A 14,215-nucleotide genomic window follows, 5' to 3' on the forward strand; every position below is an offset into this window, starting at 1 on the left:
CTGACAATAAAAACATATTTACGCACAACCTCCTTCTGACAATAAAAACATATTTATCACCTCTTAGAACCTGAAAACTAGAAAGTTGTGTGTTAATCCAATCACGTTTTTTTTGGCCATGTGGCATGTAGGATCTTAGTTCCCCGACCAGGGATTGAACCCACATCCCCTGCATTGGGAGCAAGAAGTCTTAACCACTGGACTGCCAGGGAAGTTCCTCAAAAACTGTGTTAAATGACTTAAGATTCATATAATAATAGTAAAACTTTAAAAAGTTAAAATAAAAATCAATATTTTAGATTGTTTTAAATATATGTGCATGTATAACTCAATCAACACATAGTGTAAGTATACACAAAACTACTCAATCTGCATTCTTAAAAGTCTACATATTTAAGTTGGTCCCAAATCTATTTTTAGATCTCTTCATTGGGAAAGCAGGAGAATGCTTTATAGTAAAAGGCATCATGATTCAGGCATACACCTTATTGCAGCCTTGCTCTGAGGCAGATTAAAGGTGTTGTAATGAAGCAAATACTAATATAGCTGAAAGTCAGGAACCATGGGGATGGGTGTGGGAAACACTGGCAGGCAATGGGAAAACCAGCAAAAATTTATTGGGAAAAATGTGGGGTGTAAAGGATAGTGCCAAGTAGTACATTCTCAATGGTGACTCAAGGTGCTAATTTGCATTTCTGGGCCCACTCCACTGGGTCTATGCCTCTCAAAGAAATGACCTGCTTGCAGGCACAGCTTCCTATTTCTGTCTCCCATTCACCGACCCCTGCTGATCACATATGTGTTTTATTCATGTTTCATTTAACAGTTAATGAGTGGCTATTATGTACGAGGCACTATGCTACGTGCTGGATTACAAAGACGGTAAGACACCAGTTTATCCAAAGCCCCAGGAAATATTTGTGTTTGGCACTAAAGAGGTGCTGAGGGACTTCCCTGGCAGTCCAGTGGTTAAGACTCTGCACTTCCACTGCAGGGGGTGAGAGTTTGATCCCTGGTCAGGGAAGTAAGATCCTGCAGGCTGTGTGGCAAAAAAAAAAAAAAAAAAAAAAAAGCTGCTGAGTGGGGTAGAATAGAAAGGAAAGAGGCAGGGAGTGGGACGAGAAAGGATGGAGAGAGCAAGGAAGGGACAGTTCCTGTCCTCAAGAAGTTTCCAGACTAGTGGAGTTCCTGGTGCTAGTGAAAGATGTGACAGAGATAAGAATTTTGTGTGATCCTGGACTCCCAGTTTGGCCAAATAGCAACAGACCCCAATGAGTGAAACTTTTTTTTTACAGTCCTTTTTCATGCTCATTTTACTACCTTGCTTTTTCCTAAAGAAACCTTTTCCGTGGTCTGTGGTCTTTAGATTGGACCACCTCTCATCTTCCTCACTTTCAAGCTTTCTTTTAGATGCCCATTTCTTTCTTTTTTTTTTTTTGTCTGCCTGCTCTTGCGTGTGACTCCAACTTCCCCAAGACTGACTGGCTCACTCCATTAAGTAATTTGTAGATCTGCCAGATAATAACATTGGATTCATTTCTGCCAAATGTCTCCCTCATATTTCAATAATCAAAAATACAAATATCTGACGGCTGGGTTTTGCTTAGACCAGCGGTTCTCAAAGCATGGTCCTGCAACAAGCATCATTATTGTTACTAACATCTGGGAACATGTCAGAAATACAATTCACAGGACTGACCCCATACTTTCTAAATTAGAAACTCTGGGGGCAGTCTGTTTTTTAACAAGGCCTCTAGGTGATTCTAATGCATGCTCAAGCTTGAGACCCACTGGCTTAGACTAATGCCCCTGCTTTCCATCCCCGGACATGACCGGTTTTACATTTCTACACCATGCAGGCAGCCAGCCTACTACTTCCTTTTGTTCCTGGGAAGTTCATCCTTTTTTTGGCTGATAGATCACCATTCTAGAGGCAGCTCAGTTGTAAGGGCCTTAGGAACCCCTCACGCAGCTGAGGTCCAGTAACTATACAGTTATCATCTATTTATCTCTAAGAGGCATTGATTTCCTCAACATTCATTTTGTAAATTTGGAAAATTCAGAGATGTTTGAGATGAAAACTAAAATTGAACTGTAATCTCACTGTTGAATCATAACCACTGCAAACATGGATGACTTTCTTTCAGTCATTGTTTCTGGAAATTTCTAAAAGCACACATTAAAAAAAAGCATTTAATCTAATAAACAATGAACCACTACTCCAAATTCACAATGTAAGCATTTTGTCACTTTTGCTTATTTAAAAAAACAAAACACTTTAAAAATATTACAGATGAAGTTAAATACTACCCCTCACCCCCATCCAATTTCTCTTTTTCATCCCATTCACCTCCCCTCTGGCTTAAAGGCAACTAACATCCTTATTTTGGTCTGTATCTTTCCAGGCTATGTTTTTTTTTTTAAAATAAATTGATTTATTTTATTTATTTATTTTTGGCTGCGTTGGGTCTCCGGTGCCACGTGCCGGCTTTCTCTAGTTGCGGCAAGTGGGGGCTACTCTTCCTTGCGGTGCGTGCGCTTCTCATTGCGGTGGCTTCTCTTGTTGCGGAGCACGGGCTCTAGGCATGCGGGCTTTAGTAGTTGCAGCATGTGGGCTCAGTAGCTGCGGCTCGCGGGCTCTAGAGTGCAGGCTCAGTAGTTGTGGCGCATGGGCTTAGTTGCTCCGTGGTGTGTGGGATCTTCCCGGACCAGGGCTCGAACCCGTGTCCCCTACATTGACAGGCGGATTCTTAACAACTGCGCCACCAGGAAAGCCCGAGGCTATGTTTTTATATGTTTATTCCTTATGTATATATGTAAACAATATTTGGTTTTGTTATATGTATTATAAAGTTTTTACATAAATACTATTATACATATATATCATTCTGCAACTTGCTTTTTAAAATTCAACATTGCTTTGAGTGCTATCTCTGTTGAGATACATAGATCTATCTCTGTTGCAGATATATAGATCCAATTTGTTAATTTTAAACATTTGAATGGTATTCTAACATATGACTTTACGATTATTCATCTATTGGTATATCAATCATATTAATGTTGGGTTGTAGGGTCTGCACGTTTAAACTTTAGAGGCACTGCCAAATTGCTCTCTAAAGTAGCTAAACTAATTCCATTTTTTTCTATGTATAATAGTGCCTTCTTTCCTTTAAATATTGAATTATTACCACTTCATACTTTATTTTCACCTCGAGCATTTTACTATGGCATTAAATATTTTTCCAAAATATGACTTTTAATTGCTTAGAATTTTCTTGGACAGAGGTTTATAATTTATTTACTTACTTCCCTTTTGTGGACATAGATTTTCTCCTAAATTTTCACAATTACTAATAAATCTGAGGTAAATATCTCTGTACATAAATATATGGCCATTTTGATAATTCACTTAGAAGTATTTGCTAAAATAGAATTGCGTAATTTTAGGGCCTTTGATAAATTTCCTAAAGCGCCAAGAGGGTAGTTTTAGGAAAACATTTCAGGACATGCTTCTCAAACTTTTGAAATCCATGCATGCCCTCTTTTGCTGAATATTAAAATCTATTCTATTTGCCTCCGAGATTCTGATAAGTTTATCTTCTATATAGACCAATCATTCAAGATTTAGTCAAGTTTTATTATTATAGTTTTATGATGAAAACACCAGTTTCTCCTCTTTTCCAAATTTAACATAAAAACTACATATCCACAACATTTTCCCTTCACTCCTTCCCCAAAGATTCCATTATGACCCACCCTGTTTATATGGCTTGGTTCAAGCCCAGTAGACACAGGTTAAAACAGAAAAGATATTGTAATATGAAAGGCACCTCCATTTCATTAATACTAAGGATCAGGGATAGATATTATACTTAGAACATAATTTAAATTTATTTCACAAACATTTCTGGTAGCAATAATAAAATTCACAAAGGTGTGTGTGTGTGTGTGTGTGTGTGTGTGTGTGTGTGTGTGTGTGTATGTTCTGAGAATATCTGCCACCATTCTACCAACAATTTCATTTTCCAACCACCTTTCAATATGCAAATTAGTCTATGAGAGTCGACTTTTGGTGAACTGAATTTTAGTGACCTGATTCACTTCTTTGCATTGGCTTCATTCAGAATTCAAATTAAATGTCACCTCCTCAACGAGATCACACTGTAAATCCTAGGTATTCTCTGAAACTTTGTTAATTCACTGATACCTCTTATTACCCGATTTTTTTCTTATCATTTTTTGTTTGTTTATTGCCTATCTCTCCCCACAGGAATGTAAACTCCTCACAGCAGGGACTTGTTTCTCTAGGTTCCTCCAGTAGTCCCACTTCCTGGTATAGTACCCCTGGCCTACAGGAGGTGCTTAAATACTTGATGAAGACTAGTTACAAGTTACTACAATGACTACATTCTAGTTAGCCAATACAGTTTTATATTTTGATTTTTACCACGTAGGCCTGTAAAGTTTTAGCAACACAGGCGTCAAAAGTGAAAGAAAAGTTTTTAAAAGAAGTCAACAGAAGCCGGTGACTATGCCTGTTGACAAAAAATACAAAGGATGTTTTTTGCTCTAGATTTGTCCCTAATGATCTCAAAATCTCTGAGTAATAACTTCTGTGTAGCAAAAGTATGATAGGGCTTCTAAAAAAAACAATATGTTAACTTTATACTTTATTTGTAAAGTGTATCAGAGTTTTATTTAAATGGTTTATATACACACTTTAATTGGATTAATAATGGAACCACTAACATAGATGAATGCAACCATATAAAAATGAAACTTGTATTTCAACAGGATGATAATTAATGCAATAGACCTTTTTTCTCTATCTGCTTTACTGACATTCTTGTCAACCTAAGAATAAATTCACTATGTTATGCAGTGATAAGTGTATATTTTAAAAGTTACACCCAAAACACCATGCAGACTAAGTATCAGAGAATATGACATCATGAAAATAAGTAGGTAATCTTCATAAATCTTTCTGAATAACATCAAACATCATACATTCTTCTGAATAATGTCACACAACCTTGATTAATGTAAAAATAATGAATTGATTTTTAAGTCATGTGATATTATGAGTAAATTCTATTAAAACGTTTATAATGACATCACGCATTAATCTTGTGCTCAGGGCCATTACTTGGATACACAGTAGGACAGAATGAATCCTGAATGAGCTATCACCAAGGTGAGACGATGTAAATTAGGTAAAACACCAATATTTAATGTTATATAAGTTATCATTTGTACTTTTTATACAATGATTATAAACTTAACTCAGGAAATATTCAAAGTTAAGAAGTCTCCTCCAGTAAATCAACTATATACTTCAATAAAAAAATTTAAAAAAATAGAAAAAAGAAGTCTCCTCCATTCTGACATTTGCAAGGGTGAATGCCTCATGTTCTCCAATTGAGAAAAAAAGCTCACATAAAACCTACCTCTACACTTAAATTCCAAAACAATATGTACATGCAACAACAGGTATAATTGGATTAAGAAATAACATAAGCGTTAGCATTTTGAAGAGTAATGTCTGAGTGGCTACAATGTTATCATTTGATTGGGTAATGAATGGATATACTCATCATCTTTCCATCATTATTAAGTTAAATTATGCTTCTTAGGGTAACCCTGAATGACATTTCCCTTTTCAGTGATCTTTCATCCTCATATCTATTATTTAAACAGTTCCTTAAAAGTACTTAGCCAGCCTTCCCATTCAACCTTCCCATCTGTTTCACTTTTCACCTATTTACTCAAGTTATGCATTTTTATTTATGAGCACACTTATCTTACAGTTATATCTTCTTTCATTTAAAAAAAAAAAACCTTCCAAAAAGTAGCCTCATTTTAACTCTGGTTATTATTTTCATTTGGTTCTTATACTCACTGTGCAGCCACCTCTTCCAAAACATACCTCTCAGATACATCTTTTGTAAGAGACCTAATGCCTCTGCCAGGCTCTACTTACTCACCCCAAAGTACCCCAGTACATTTACACCTGTTTTATACAGTTGTATCAGGATACCACAAGCACATCTTTCCTGCTCTGATCACTAAAACTCTCTAGTTTCAAACGTCCTTGCCCTTTCAGTGCAGAAGAGTGTAAACATTCAAAAACTGTGCATGAGGATCACATTCACGTGGAAGGTTACACTTTTTCACAAACTCGGAAGGTATAGGGATAGGCTCCTGAGACTGAGGCCAGTCTTCAGAGTCAAGGTAACAAGGATCCTGACCTATGCCCTTCTATGGTCAGGAGGATTACTTACACAGGCCATTTCATGTTACCAACGTTCAGCAACTTACACATTCTCGGCACACAGAAGCCTTTGGAGGATTAAGTGCTGAATGTAGTAGATTGCAATTGGCCACAAATATTTTGTAGCTCCTTCCATCAGGAATTGGGACTTATTACTCTGTGGAGAGAGAAAAGTCCAGCTGGTCCAGCTAGTCCAGCTGAAGCCCCAGACATGTAACTGAGCCCAGCCAGCACCATGTGGAACAGGAATGAGCTGTCCCAGTTAAGCCCAGCCTAGACTTCCAACCCACAGAATCATGAGTATTATTTCAAATAGCCAAACATTATACTGGAAATGATCTAGAAGTCTAAAATAGGATTTTATTTAAATTAAGTACAGTATTGAGATGCTATGTAGCTGTACATTTTAATAGCTTGTGACCTTGGAAAAGTTTAAAAAATTTTCTTTCCTTATAAAATGGAGATTTTATAGAACTGCTTTGTTCTGGGGATACAATAAGTTAAAAGTCGTAAACTAGTACCTAGCACATAATAAATATCTAAGTTGTTATTATTTATACATAGCTATTAAAATCATGTTATTGAAAAGGTCCATGACATTGTCAGGTGAAAAAACACGTGACAAAGTTGCATGTATAGTATAAATCTTCATTTACAAAAATGCTACTATTTATGTAGATATAGTAATAGAACAGCAGTATCTTCCCCATGCTTATCCCTGGATAGCAGGAATATGAGTGACTTTTATTTTCTTCATTGCTTTTCTATATTTTCAAAAAATTTTTATAATAAAAATGTGTTGGATCTGTAATTAGGAAAATTATTATTTCCAAAAAAATTAAATGTTATATCCATAGAACAGCTAATTAATGTTTCCCCAATACTTAAAAGCATTAGGGAAGATTTTTATTGGAAACAGTCACAAGCTTTGTGCCTAGTATTATGCTATTATTTCTCTTTCTGTTTTAGCTAAGTGGAGAAAAAGATAGGGAGAGTCAGAAAGAATACCACATTAACCTGACTGACCTAAATAGCAGAAAGAAAAATTAAGGCTATCCCTTTGATTTGTTCTAAAATGTCTCAGGCTGTCACCCTTACTTTTCTGCTTGCAATGTCATCTGTCATCCCCATGTTTTTCATTAAACCAACTTCTGATTATCTCAGTTTTTACATGTCACTTCCTCAGAGAGGCCTTCCCTGGTTTCTCCAGTCATTATTTGGTTTTCCAGGTCTAAATTTAGTTCTCTTTATAACTCCCCCTTATGATATTCAGGAATTCACATGCATTACTACCCATAACTGAGCTTTTTCTTTGCGCTCACCATTCTACATGACTACAAAGAAAAAGCAACTGAGGCAGCTAACTTCAAGTTACAGCTTCCCTTGTGCCTTAAAAAATATAGAAGGAAAGTGAGGGTTTGTATGAACATGTAGAAAATGCTTATGATGCAGTTTATTTTCTTAGAAGCCAAAAAGTGAACAATCACAGCTCCCAAATACATATTCTTTAAAAAAAATTTAGAGAACTGTTTTAAAGTGTAGTAACAGGTCACGCCAGAACATTTATAAACTAATTAATAAACTCACTGTAACTCTGAGGGAAAATTTATTTATGATATATTTCTGCATATTTGGCATCAACATAGTTGGCTATTTTTGCTTTTCTATGGTATAGTAAAATTTCTCAAAAAGATTATTTATAAAAAATACTTGCTTACATTTACATAATCTTTTTAAGAGTGCATTAAGCAAGTTTAAGGGGTTATTTTCACATTTTATCTGTGAATTACTAGTATTTTGGCTACTCAATGTAGCTCAATAGGTCAAATCATTGTTAAAAAAAAGAATGTATATCAATTTTTTAAAATCAAAACTGTACTAAGAATGAAACAATTGTGATTTTTGTCCATCTGGGGGTTGTACAACATATTGAAACAACTAATGTTTATGTACTCTTTTACTTAAAAAATGTTTTAGCATTCTTCAATTCACATGGCAATGGATGCCAAGTTCCTACCTGGAGTAATTAGTTCCACATAGAGGTAATGGTCCCCACCGCCCCCCTGTAACACTGGCAATCAAGTTACTCAAAGTGAAAACAGGAAGATTCCTCAGCCATTGAAGAAACAAATACATTGTCTCTTTATATGTATAAATATCTAGGAACACTTAAGTCTAATCAACATCTCCAGCAAACATAATTAAATGTAAAGGATAACCATAGTCTAATTAATTATCTGATAAGGTTCTCAAGATGCAAGAGAAAGAAGACAGTCTCTGTGTAAATTCTAGAAGGGGCAGCCCAAAGCACACAATCTCTAAATCCCATGATCTTTTACTGTGTTTATTTAGCTTACACATCAGGAAGGAAATGAGTAAGTAGTAATACCTGTAGATGTTTAGTGGTGGCATAAGAAAAGTGTCTCAAGGAGACTCCATCTAGCATTTGACTGCTCAGTGGAATGCTGATGGTGGCAGAGAAAATGTAGCAGCCAAAGAAAACTTATGCACAAAATGTTCAGGTTGGAGAGAAAGGTAGTTTCAATAGCACAAAACCAGGCATAGAATATTTTAGAGAACATGCTGAAGCAAAGCAAAACCTGTAGAAAATAAAGTCTGCAATTTAACAAATAGGTAAGTAAAATACAAAACCAAGTTACAAACACGAGGGCTCTGGGCCAAATCCCACCTGTGGAAATATCTGGCACGCACACAGTTTGAGAATAATAATACAAGTGAATTAATTGACAATACTTAAATCAAAAGATGTCACATGAAAATTTGCATTTCCTGCTTTACCTGAGAAACTGGACAATGTGGTAACACTAGGTCAGCATTCCTGCCTTGCAACAATTATCTGGAACGGAGCAGTGGCTGCTCCTTCAGAAAGGACTTGGCTCTCAAGCACACTGCAGTGGCTTCCTGCTTCATTCCCACCAGCCTGGCCTCCGTAGGCACTTGGGTTTCCAACCTTCTGGAATAGAAAGGACCTTGAGGTAAGGCTTGAAGGACAGACTGTAGACCTTGACAAGAGGTACAACTTATTTCTTTTAATGACCATTTAACCTACACTTCATTGTTTCTTCACAAGGGTAGAGGATGAACCCTCTACTCTGTAGTGGATCTTCACGCATTGTTAGTATATGAAGGAATACCAGCCGGTAAGCCAGCTAAAACCACAAGCACACACAGTCAACCTTCTTAATGAAATTGATTTAACCCTGTGACTATGGTGATCGTTGAATTAGAGGAGTCAGAGGGTACAGAGAACGCTCATCCAACTTTAATTCTTTATCTTTCCTTCTTTCTTAGAACCATTGTCAGCAATACCACATTATCATTATTTCAGGAACTTAATGTTGGGATAAAAGAATTATGGAACCAAATTGTACATTATCATTATTGAGTTACAAAAAGACATTTTCCCCTGACTTTTAAAACGGCTTCCTTTTAGCAAATAAGGAAAAACATTATAAGGACTTTCAAAAGTATACTTGAGACCTTATTACCCCTTAATTTTCTCCTAGCCATCAGGGAGACAAGGACAAGGTTGCTCCTCAGTGTGGGTAAAATAATCTTTGGTGCAGTTTAACTCATTTTGTTCTGTTTCCACAGGCATTGAACAACCCTTTAATTATTTGATGGATTTCATAGGAGCTTTGATATCATTAAGTTAGTGACTTAGATATCAGATACAGGTATTTCAATCAATGAAAACAAACCAACCAACAAACAGGTCACCTGGTTTAGAAATTAAATTCTTGCAAATATCGAATCAACATTGTGAAAATGACTATACTACCCAAAGCAATCTATAGATTCAATGCAGTCCCTATCAAACTAACAATGGCATTTTTCACAGAACTAGAACAAAAAATTTCAATTTGTATGGAAACACGAAAGACTCTGAATAGCCAAAACAATCTTGAGAAAGAAAAACGGAGCTGGAGGAATCAGGCTCCCTGATTTCAGACTATATTACAAAGCTACAGTAATCAAGACAGTATGGTACTGGCACAAAAACAGAAATATAGATCAATGGAACAGGATAGAAAGCCCAGAGATAAACCTACACACATATGGTCAACTAATCTATGACAAAGAAGGCAAGAATATACAATGGAGAAAAGACAGTCTCTTCAATAAGTGGTGCTGGGAAAACTGGACAGCTACATGTAAAAGAGTGAAATTAGAACACTCCCTAACACCATACACAAAAATAAACTCAAAATGGATTAAACACCTAAATGTAAGGTTAGACACTATAAAACTCTCAGAGGAAAACATAGGCAGAACACTCCATGACATAAATCACAGCAAGATCCTTTCTGACCCACCTCCTAGAGAAATGCAAATAAAAACAAAAAAAAACAAATGGGGGGCTTCCCTGGTGGCACAGTGGTTGAGAGTCCGCCTGCCAATACAGGGAACACGGGTTTGTGCCCCAGTCCGGGAAGATCCCACATGCCACGGAGCGGCTAGGCCCGTAAGGCATGGCCGCTGAGCCTGCGCATCTGGGGCCTGTGCTCCGCAACAAGAGAGGTCACAGCAATGAGAGACCCACGTACTGTAAAAAAAACAAAAACAGGGCTTCCCTGGTGGCGCAGTGGTTGAGAGCCTGCCTGCTGATACAGGGGACATGGGTTTGTGCCCCGGTCCGGGAAGATCCCGCGTGCCGCAGAGGTGCTAGGCCCGTGAGCCGTGGCCGCTGAGCCTGCGCGTCCGGAGCCTGTGCTCCGCAATGGGAGACGCCACAACAGTGGGAGGCCTGCGTATCGCAAACAAAAACAAAAACAAAAACAAAAACAAATGGGGCCTAATGAAACTTGAAAGCTTTTGCACAGCAAAGGAAACCATAAACAAGATGAAGAGACAACCCTCAGAATGGGAGAAAATATTTGCAAATGAAGCAATTAACAAAGGATTAACCTCCAAAATTTACAAGCAGCTCATGCAGCTCAATATCAAAAAAACAAACAACCCAATCCAAAAATGGGCAGAAGACCTAAACAGACATTTCTCCAAAGAAGATATATACAGATTGCCAACAAACACATGAAAGGATCCTCAACATCACTAATCATTAGAGAAATGCAAATCAAAACTACAATGAGGTATCACCTCACACCAGTCAGAATGGCCATCATCAAAAAATCTACAAACAATAAATGCTGTAGAGGGTGTGGAGAAAAGGGAACCCTCTTGCACTGTTGCTGGGAATGTAAATTGATACATTCACCATGGAGAACAGTATGGAGGGTCCTTAAAAAACTAAAAACAGAACTGCCATACGACCCAGCAATCCCACTACTGGGCATATACCCTGAGAAAACCATAATTCAAAAAGAGTCATGTACCACAATGTTCACTGCAGCACTATTTACAATAGCCAGGACATGAAAGCAATCTAAGTGTCCATTGACAGATGAATGGATAAAGAAGATGTGGCACATATATACAATGGAATATTACTCAGCCATAAAAAGAAACGAAATTGAGTTATTTGTAGTGAGGTGGATGGACCTAGAGACTGTCATACAGAGTGAAGTAAGTCAGAAAGAGAAAAACAAATACCGTATGCTAACACATATATATGGAATCTAAAAAAAAAAGTTCTGAAGAACCTAGGGGCAGGACAGGAATAAAGACGCAGACATAGAGAATGGACTTGAGGACACGGAGGGGGGAAGGGTAAGCTGGGACGATTTGAGAGAGTGGCATGGACATATATACACTACCAAATGTAAAACAGATAGCTAGTGGGAAGCAGTTGCATAGCACAGGGAGATCACCTCCGTGCCTTGTGACCACCTAGAGGTGTGGGATAGGGAGGGTGGCAGGGAGACGCAAGAGGGAGGAGATATGGGGATATATGTATATGTATAGCTGATTCACTTTGTTATACAGCAGAAACTAACACACCATTGTAAAGCAATTATACTCCAATAAAGATGTTAAAAAAATATATATATATAGATGGTCTTTGTCAGAACCTAGAGGCCCATCACCCTTGAGAGGAATGGCGAAATCAATGTTTTAAAATTGGAAAAGTAGGGATCACATCCTGGACCACAGTACTCCACAGGGTGCTCCTCTACCTTTGAGGTCTTTCCAGATACCTGGCCTACTTTTTCTTTTTGATTTTGGGTCAAAGCAGGACAGGGGACTGTGTAGGACAGGGTGTTGCAGCATGCTTGAGCAACGCTATTCCTCAGAAAGCAGCCAAGAGAGACAAAGAAACAACTAAGGGATGTGTGACCAAGGTTAAATAACTATGTTTCTATATTCCTCATATATTAAAGGTACTCCTGGCATTATATTTAATGTTTTAAGTTTATTGGGAGTCAACTACATGTGAAGCACTGTAACAGATACTCGGGGCCCAGACATAAAGAGAACATTGTTCCCCTAGCTCAAGGAGCTTACTGTCTGAGCGGTGGAGGGTAGGGAGGTGGGCAGTCAGGTAAACAGGTAATTAATTAGAACACTGAGTGACACCAGCTGTGCTAGGGCTAAGTATGGAGCGCTAAATGAACACAAAGAAAGAGCTAGTCCAGTTTTCAGGGATCAGAGAAAGGGGGAAGCAGGATACATCTAAGGATGTGCAGAGGTTACACAGGCAAAGAAAGGTTAGTAGGAGACCTGAAACCTTACCTAATCCATGCAAATGATCTTAGTTCAAAAGATTAATATTGAATATTTTATATTTATCTGGCAATAATAATCCCAATATGGTACTCATTTTTAGCTGGTAAGCAAGCATAAAGGTCTCATTTTGTTAGATCTGTTAACCTTGAGATGTGATAAGTGATGAGGCATTAATGAATATTTTCCACAGGAAGATCTGGATGCCTGCCCGATGCCTTAAATAGAAAATGATGCCCTGACATCCAGATAAGCAAATATTGTTCTGTATAAGAAATACTATGAAAGAATGATGATTCACTTCAGTAAGAAAGTGATTTAGATGTGACTGCACTGGAAGCAGAAGCTAAAACAAACAAGATATGGATGAGGGAGCCTTCCTCCATAGATAAAGTAGTTCAAAACTGTTTGGAAGTATATCCTTTAATAAAAATATGTCTTAAAATAAAAGAAGTCCATAAGTGATGAAAATAAGATGACTGTTGTGCTAAAGTTATTCTGGCCAAATGTATAAATAATACTGGCTGACATCCTATCACCTTCTGGGACTTTATACATACACGTATTAACTCACTTAGCCTTGTCACAGCCCTGTAAGTAAGTACTACTACTTTTTCTTTTCTAGTGCTGAGGAAACTGAGGCAAGAGAAATTAAATAATTTTACCTTTCCTTTTCCTGTCTGATAATCAATTTCCCTCTTTTCCTACTTTACTTTTCTTCTTAGTATTCATCACTATCTAACATACTGTATTTTACTATTTATCCTATTATTGTCTGTCTCCTCTGATAAGAACATAAGCTCTGTGAACATATGGATGTATTAGTCACCATAACAGACAAAAACCCTTGCTAATTAAAAAAATTTTTTTAAATTGAAGTATAGTTGATTTACAGTGTAGTGCCAATCTCTGCTGTACAGCACAGTGACTCAGTTTTACACATATAGACACTATTTTTTAATATTCTTTCCCATTATGGTTTATCCCAGACTAATTTGTGCTTTGGGCTCAATAGTTTCTTGAAGGCTGGCTTTGTATCGCAACTATTTTTACTTCTCATAGCACAAAGTATAGAATCTTACACATGCTGGAGCCAAAAATATTTGTTGAGTGAATGATGAGTGTAATTAATCAGTAAGGATATACAAAGCCCTTGCCATGTATGGCACTGCACTTGTCACCATAAATGGGCAAGTACAAAATACCATCAGTGTTCTTCAAGAACTTAGGAACAGAAACAGGTAGATGCATGAAGAATACCTGGTGTACAATATAAAAAGTCCTCACATTTCATTA

The 14,215-nt window shown here is 37.2% G+C and overlaps 1 protein-coding gene across 1 annotated transcript in view; it reads right to left on the minus strand.

Moving 5' to 3' along the window:
* MBD5 (methyl-CpG binding domain protein 5) overlaps positions 1 to 14,215 on the minus strand; it is a 402,522-nt gene that overhangs the window by 56,470 nt on the left and 331,837 nt on the right. Inside the window, exon 8 of the mRNA XM_069540868.1 lies at positions 9,074 to 9,248. The gene's annotated coding sequence lies outside the window, so the exon portion shown is untranslated. The remainder of the gene's footprint in view (positions 1 to 9,073; positions 9,249 to 14,215) is intronic.

Source organism: Delphinus delphis, chromosome 7 (genome assembly GCF_949987515.2).
Source record: "Delphinus delphis chromosome 7, mDelDel1.2, whole genome shotgun sequence".
In the NCBI taxonomy this organism is placed as follows: Eukaryota; Metazoa; Chordata; class Mammalia; order Artiodactyla; family Delphinidae; genus Delphinus; species Delphinus delphis.